This window comes from Callorhinus ursinus, unplaced genomic scaffold, assembly GCF_003265705.2.
Source record: "Callorhinus ursinus isolate GAN/ISIS: 27379988/994484 unplaced genomic scaffold, GSC_fseal_2.0 scaffold6, whole genome shotgun sequence".
In the NCBI taxonomy this organism is placed as follows: domain Eukaryota; kingdom Metazoa; phylum Chordata; class Mammalia; order Carnivora; family Otariidae; genus Callorhinus; species Callorhinus ursinus.
Genome location: NW_027397068.1, coordinates 63,630,716 through 63,639,449, shown reverse-complemented (window position 1 = coordinate 63,639,449; position 8,734 = coordinate 63,630,716).

Here is an 8,734-nt window from a genome sequence, read left to right as displayed (position 1 = left end):
TGGCTAGTTCTGCTGTGATGATGTTTTGCCTGAGTTCTACGTGGGTTTGAGATGCCTTAAAAGAAAACAGGCCATGTGTCAGGTCAAGAATAGCAAAAATTAAAAAAAAAAAAAGTTTCATTTTGAACGCCACTACCGTGTTGACAAAGCTTTTCCAGCTTTGTTCTGACTCAGCATGAGGGGGCTGGTCTGCGGCAGGTATGGAGAGGGAAGTGGCAGCAAGAATTTTGGCACTTGGGATCTTACTCCTTCTACTACCAGAGGAGGAAGTGACCGAGAGGCTGAGGACTTCTCTCCTGAGTCCCAGATCTGGTCCAAGCTTCTTACTCCTTGTTCTCTTTTCTGGGGCTCCTTTGGTGACCATCGCAACATATCCAGTCTCGCCCCACAAGCTCAGCGGAAAAGATGAGTGAAGAGACAACCAAAGATGTCGCTCAAAAAAGAGACCTAGGACACCCATGCAGCACATTCCCACGGAGTTTAGCCTCTGCCTGTCAGCTGGGAGGCCTTGAACAATTCCCAGCCTCTCAGGATAATGGTTTCCTCACACGGTTTTCTAGAACAGGGATGATAAAGCATTGTTGTGAGGATTAAATGAGATAACATATGAAAAGTACTTGGCGTATTTTCCTGGCACATACCAAGTTCTCCATAAATGTCAGCTATTGTTACTAAGTTACGTATAATCTCTTTATTTTCCCACTAAAAGTTCCATTCCTTCTAGGGTAGCCCAATACCATGCATTGCTAATGATTCCACTTTATCTTTATCTAGGGACCCTCCCCCGTGGGACTCTCTGAGCGTCTCTTGAGGACAGAGTGTGTGGCTTTTTGGGAAATAGAGGCATCCCAGAATCAGAGAATGATGAGTCCAGAAGGCATCTTGACCATCTTCCCACACCTGGAATTCAGAGCATGGAGCTAGAAGTGGGCAAAAAGAAGATCTTCAGTGTCCCTCAGTAGTTGTACGGTTTGACAGAAACTTTGATAAAACCATGAAGACGGTGGGTGATTTGGGGGTCTTCTTGTCCTTTGATCCTCTGACATCAGGAGCTCTTCCCTTTCCTGGCACCCAGGGCCCACCCCCGTGTGTAGTCCAGGGTGGACCCTGGGCCTTTTCCTGGGCTCATTAAACCTTCATTCCCTGGGGGAAGCATCCTGGTTGGGTTTTAGGACGTTATCTGATTCTGGTGATTTACACCCCTTAGGAATGGCTGATGCATGTGACCACACGGCAGTATTTACATTCTAAAAGGGAAAGCTATTTATCAAGATTATGGGAGTATGTGGTGCAATTTTTAGTCTAGAGGACTTTTTACTTTCCACCGATATTTCAGAAAATCAGTGAGTTCCTGATCAGGTACCCCATTTTGTGGAATGTTGGCCGCCAATCACCGATTCAGAGAGAGCTTTCTCCCTTCAGCCCATGCTGAGTTTTCTTAAAAAGATATTCAGAGAAGAGGGTCCTAGAGTGCCCCACACAGCTCTCTCCCTGACTGTTCAGTAATTCTGTCAGGACATTTCTCTCGGATCAAAGCTAAATCCTGTCTGTGCTGTTTGATCCATTCTATTTCCCCCTGTCCTGCCCTCAGTGGAAACAGAAAACAGCTGATGACCGACTGTGCCTTGCACACAACAAAGGATTCTGGCTTCTCAGGAGGCTTGATTTAAAGGTCACTTGCTAGAGCAGCCACCCCCAGTACAGACCCCTGGGGCCCTCACTTGGAGGGTTGGGCCAGGCTCTCGCGCTTCAGAGAAAGCAGGAGCACCATCCTACACCAGTTTTATGTCATTGCCGTGTGTGTGACAAATCCTGTGTTTAACTTGGGCAAGCTTCAGAAGGTTCTCCTTGTACCACATTCCACTGAAGAGCCTGCCACAAAAGGCCCGCATGTGAACCCTGTTAACATTCTCCACAGCCTCGCAGATCTTCCGAATGTAGCCAACAAAGTAGCCGCTGTGGAGGACATGGAGAGTGTCACCGTTGTCAAAATGTAGTATTCACCCATTTATTACAGGGGTGGGGGGGTGTATGGATCGTGCTGACACTCAAAATTGCAGGGCCCAAACTCTGTGTCTCCTCATTTATGTTATTCTGTGTTTCTTGGAGCACAAAGCCTTCGCCAGCTTGGTGAAGGAGGGGAGACTGTTTTAATTACTGAATGGATTCAGGACTCTCACTTTAAAGTGGCCGTAATACAAGTGTGTGCCCACATGTTCTTGCCAATACCACAAAAACATATTGCTGTATCTCTAAATCCACTATCTTAAGACAAAAATAATTTTTCAGGGGCGCCTGGGTGGCTCAGTTGTTAAGCGTCTGCCTTCGGCTCAGGTCATGGTCCCAGGTCCTGGGATCTAGTCCCACATCGGGCTCCCTGCTCAGCTGGGGGCCTGCTTCTCCCTCTGCCCCTGCTCCTCCCACCACTTGTCCGCTCTCTTTCAAACAAATGAATAAAATCTTTAAAAAAATAAATTTTCTGGGTTTTTTTACCTTGCAAGTTTATCTTTGCTGCGCTATCTACTGCTTTTCAAGTGGGATCTAGGTACAGGTGTGAAATGCCGGAGTGTAACCCATAAGGAGAAAAATGAACATTTATTGAGCATGTGTTCCAAGTATTTGATGCATTTTAACTTTTTTAAGCTTCTCAACAATGCTATGAAGTAGGCACTGCTGTAATCCTCATTCTGTAGATAAGGAAACTGAGGCACAAAAGGATTAAGAACTTGCTCTAGGTCATCCATTAGCAAAAGACAGAGGCAGGACCTGAATCCAGACAGGTCGCTTCCAGAGCCCAGACCCCCAGCCACAGCATGACAGGACCTCTCTGCCCGAAGCCATAGGCTTCATCATGAGATGAACATGGCCATCTCTCTGAAGGGTCAGGTTGCTTGATGGTGAATAAGTCAGCACATTATTTTTTACAGTGATAAAACAGATATGGGGTCTTATGCAAACATATAACCTCAAAGACATTTTTAGTGTGCCGTGAATCGTCTCAGGCTGCACCCTGGCTGTGACGGTATGTACTTCCTCTCCTCCATGTCTGGGACACACATTCAGGGACAAATTGAAGCGATACTGTGGTGTACCTTATCTATACCTGGTTTCAGTTGTCCTGCACCGAAGCCATTGGCCAGAGGTCAGAGGTCAGATGGCGATAATAGAATTTCTAGCCTTTTTTCTTGGACTTTTCCTCTATCTCCTTCCCTTCCAGCAATGTCAAGGGTAGGTCATGCTAATGTCTTCACCTGCAAGAAAGGAGCAAGCATTTCCTTAGCCACTGGGACCAACATCCCAGAAGTAGGGGCTGTGTCCTGTCACCGGCTAGTCGCTTCCTGTGCCCTTCCTGGGGTCCTGTCCTTCCGATGCCCACCCCTGGGTGGGCTACGCTTCCTCCCCGGTATTCTGCACACCTGTGCTTAGCTCTAGCCCAGCTCTTTGCTGTTGATACCATGAAACTGGGCAGAAGTCAACAGCTGAGCTCCTTTTGCCATTTAAAGCATCAGAGATGGGCCCAATGTTTGACTGAAGGAGAGTCTTTTCAGATCTTGAAATGTGTCCATGCCACACTTCATCTCCTTTCTGGGACTTAGGAGCACAGGAGAGTGGGATCCTATCAGCTTCTCCTTCGTGGCACGTTTGTAAGGAGAAGCCAGCACACAGTTGGGCGGATCTCTTCTGGATAGACTCTGAGGGCGATCCTCCATCTCTCATTGAAGGGTCCGGTGAGCAGCAAAACAAGTTCACTCTATTGATGTCATTGTTTTATCCCTTTCCTTTCCATATTGGATGGTTACAAACTAAACTCTGAGAAAGGCTGTCTTCCTAAAAGGCACCAGGATCACAAACAGCATGCTGAACCAGAGTCTATCTCGAGAATTTTCTCCTGGTACTGTTGGCATGAGCTTTTTCTTTCTTCTTCTTCTTCTTTTTTTTTTAAATTAAACTTTCTGAAAAAACTGCAGATTCTCATGCAGTTGTAAGAAACCACACAGAGAGATACTGTCAAGTATCTCTTGTGACAGTCAAGCTACAGATATTTCCAACAGCATAAGATCCCTCATGTTGAAATTTTATTTTTTTAAAGATTTTATTCATTTATTTAGAGAGAGAAAGAATGAGGGGAGGCGGAGAAGCAGAGGGAGAGCGAGAAGCAGACCCCCTGCTGATCAGGGAGCCCGACGCGGGGCTCGGTCCCAGGACCCCGAGACCATGACCTGAGCTGAAGGCAGACGTTTAACAGACTGAGCCACCCAGGCGCCCTCGTGTTGAAATTTTAGAGCCAAATTCACTTCCCTGCCTACTGCCTCATGCCAACCATTAATCTGTTCTTCGTTTTTATGATTTTGTCATTTCAATAATGTTATCTATGGAATCACGTATAGGATTGAATTGTTTACTCAGCCTAATTCTCTAGAGATTCATCCAGGCTGTTATGTGTATCAGGGTTCATTCTTTTTTTATTGCTGAGGAGTATTCCACGGTAAGAGGGTACCACAGTTGGTTCAACTAGTCACCCACCGGAGGACATCTAGGTTTTTCCAGCTTGGGGCTATTATGAATAAAGCTGCTATAAACATTTGTGCCAGGTTTTTTGTGTGAACGTGTTTCATTTCTCTGGGATAAATGCCCAGCGGCACAATTGCTGAGTCATATGGTCGTTGTAAGTTTATTCTTTTTAAGAAACTGCTGTTTTCCAAAGTGGCTGTACCATTTTGCACTCCCACCAGCAATGTATGAGTAATACAGTTTCTCTGCATCCTTGCTGTCCTGGTAAGTGTGTTGTGAGACCTCACTGTGGTTTTAATTTGCATTTCCCCCATGGCAAAAGATGCTGGACATCTTTTTGTATGCGTACTTGTCATCTGCAGGTCTCTTCTGTGAAATCTCACTTCATGTGTTTTGCCCATTTTCTAATGAGTTGTTTTTTTTTTTACTGTTGAATTTTGAGAATACCTTATATACTGGAGAGACTAGTCCTTTGTTGCATATGTGGTTTTCAAATACGTTCTCACCATTGGTAGCTTGTCTCTTCATTTTCTTAATTTTGTTTTCGGTAGTGCAAAAATTTTCAGTTTTAATGAAATCCAATGATCTATTTTTCTTTTATGAATTGTGTTTTTTGGTGTTAAATCTAAAAAGTCTTTGCCTAGCTCTTAATCTCAAAATCTTCCTGTACTTTTTTCCTAAACATTTTATATTTTTACATTTAAGTCTGTGGTCCCTTTTGAGTTTATTTTTGTAGATGGTGAGAGACAGAGGCTTAGATTTATTTTGTGTGTGTGTGTCTGGACGTCCAATTGCTCTGGTACCATTTGTTGGAAACACTACCTTTACTCCATTGAATTGTTTTTTGCATCATTGTCCAAAGCCAATTGGGCATATTTGTGTGAATCTGTTTCTGGGTTCTTCATTCTATTTATTGCTTTATGTGCCTAGTCCTCTAACAGTGCCACACAGTTTTGGTTCCTTACTGTATAAGATTACTTACTACCTAATAAGTCTTGAAATCGGATAGGTTCCTCTTACATTATTCTTTTTCACTTTTCTAAAAAAAGCTATTCTACTTCCTTTGCCTTTTCATACACATTTTGGAGTGATATTTATATGTACAAAAAATCTTGCTAGGATTTTGATAGAAATTCCATTAAACCTGTATATCAATTTGGGGAGAATGGATATCTTTACTATGTTAAGTCTTCTGATCCATGAACAAGGTATGTTTATTTATGTAGACCCTGTTTGCTTTCAATCATCAGCATTGTGTAGTTTTCAGTATACAGATCTTAGGACTGGTTTGCTAGATTTGCGGCTAAGTATTTCTTTTTTTTTTTTTTTTTTTTTAGAATCGTGAATGGTATTGTATTTTTAATTTCAGTGTCCACGCGTTCATTGCTAGTATACAGAAATACCATTGGTTTTTTGTATGTTTATTTTGTATCCTGTGACCTTGATGAACTCATTTATTAGTTCTAGGAGTCTTTTCAATAAATTCTTAGGGTTTCTTATGTAGACAATCATGTCATCTGCAAGTAGGGACAGCTTTATTTTTTCCTTTCTGATCTGTATGTCTTTCCTTGCTTTACTGCACTGTCTAGAACTTGCAGCACCATGTTGAGGTGTGGACATCCTTGCCCTGTTCCTGGTCTTAAGTGGAAAGCATTCGGTGCTTGTACATGGTCTAAATACACCAATTAAAAAAGAGATTAGTGAAGTGAATTTAAAAACACAACTCAACTATATGCTGTCTACAAGAAACCCACTTCAAATATAATGATTTAGGCAGGTTGGAAGGAAAAACAATGGAAAAAGATACATCATGCAAACATCAATCAAAGGGAAGTAGGAGTACTATATTAATACCAGATAAAGTGGCCTTTAAAGCAAAAGGAATTAACAAAGACAGATAAGGAGATTATATAATGATTAAAGAGTCAATCCGCTAAAAAAACAGTAATCCACTGTTGTTTAGTTTCCAAGTATTTGGACATTTTCCTATTATCTTTCTGTTATTGACTTCTAGTTTGATTCCATTATGGTCAGAGAACACACTGCATGATTTCAAGCCTTTTAAATTTCTTGAAAAAAAAAATTCAATGGCCCAGGATATGGTCTATCTCGATATCCAGTCTATAGGCACTTGTGAAAAAGTCCATTCTGCCATTGCTGGCTGGTGATGTCACCCCCCAGAGGGGTGAAGTTCCAACTCCCTACTCTTCTCTGACACCCCCCCCGTGAGGACAGGGGAAGGAGAGGAGAAGGGTACCCCACTGCAGCCTGTGAGGATGAAAGTCCAGCCTCCCCACTTGGCCTTTTCTGTCCAAGGAGTGGGGCCACAGGTTTTTTCTGTGGTGTTTGATTGGAAGAGAACAGTTATTGTCTAAAATAACCTGTCTTACTAGGCTGCCCCCTTCCTGGTCCTTCGGCCAGAGAAGGCAGGGTTTCTTTTTTCTGTGCACATGGGTTTTCCCAGTCGCCTGCTTCTTCAGCTCCATGTCTGGACACATGAGACAACATGGAAGCCCAGAGAACTCACCACAATGTCATTCTTTGGGTCCCAAGTTTTCTAGCCCATTTGCCCTCTTCTGTCATGGTTTTATACACAATGTCTGAGGTTTCTAGTTGGACTTAGCAAATGGAAAGGGAAAAACTATGTCTACCCCATCTTCTCATGGCTTTAACAACGTTGACATAAAAAAGCACAGCCCTCTGATGCTCTAGCGCTCAACTGCTCGATCACTCACTTCTCTCTTTTTTAAAAAAGGTCCTAAAATCAGGCAGAACAATGACCTCTTTTGGGGAGATGCTTGAAGTGAAGGAGACAGAGACATTGCCTGGGTCACTGTGAGTGTGTTAAACTCCAATCCCCTACCTCTTCTTTATTCCCTCTTTCAGAAAATGGGCTTGGACTTCCTGTGCTTGTCTACAGTGGTTTGTTCTTGGAGTATGTCCTGGGTCCAGAATGCCAAATGTCTTCTGTAATTGAGGTCTGGGCACAGATCAAGGATAAGGTTAAGGCTACTTAGGTGAAGTCCGCACAGCTGGCCGGAAGAGCGGGAATGTGCATCGTCTCAACTGGGGAGAGAACCTGTCTCAGCTTGGGGGGCCATAACAAAGTACCACCGATTGGGTGGCTTAACCATGGAAGTTCATTTTCCCATGGTTTTGGAGGCTAGAAGCCCTAGATCAAGATGTTGGCAGGGTTGATTCTCTCTGAGGCCTCTCTCCTTGGCTTCTCCCTCTTCTGCCTGTGTCTTCAAACCATCTTTCCCCTGAGTGTGTCTGTGTCCAAATCTCCTTTTCTAATCAGGACACCAGTCAGATTAGATTAGGGCCCACCCTAATGACTGCATTTAACGTTAATTACCTCTTTAAAGACCCTATCTCCAAATACAGTCGCATTGAGGGTTAAGGCTTCAACATACGGATTTGGGAGACACCACTGAGCCCATAACAAATCCCAGATAGGAGAATGTGAAAGCGGAAGGCAGAAGGGGTAGAATGAGCCCTTTGGTGAGACTTTAGGATGGAGCAGGTCAGCAGAGGGGTGTCTACTGATTTCACTCAATGGTTTTTTTCAACAGATCCTGATGTGATGTTTGTTCCCAGAGGGTCCTGGCCTTACCTGGTTCAACTTCTAGCTTTATTTCTTTATTATTATTTTTAACACAAGGGAAAGTTAGGTCACTAGGGGAATTTTCCTAGGCACTAAATGCATGTCAAGTCCATTTTTCTTTTTTTTAATGAGCTTTAATATACACACAGTAAAGCGCATAAAATGTAGCAATCTGGAGTGTGCTACTCAAGGTTTAAATATGTGTACACCTTTGTAACCACCACTCAGATCAAGACATAGCACATGTTCAGCATATGTGTCCAGAAAGTTCCTTGCTTTCTAGTCAATCCCTGGTTTTCCATCTGGAGGTTACCACTCCAGATCCCTGTTCTTGAATATCATATAAGTGAAATCATACAATACATACTCTTTTGTGTCTGGCTTCTATTGCTCAACATAATGTCTGTGAGATTCATCTATGTGTCTTCAGTGGTCTGTAGCCTTTATTGCTGATTTGTATCCCACTATATGAATGTAGCACAATTTATTTATCCATTTCCTTATTGATGGATGTATGGGTTATTTCCAATTTGGAGTTATTATGACTAAAGCTGCTATAAACATTCTTGTATATATATCTTTTGGCAGATCTATGCACAAATTGCTCTTGGGTAC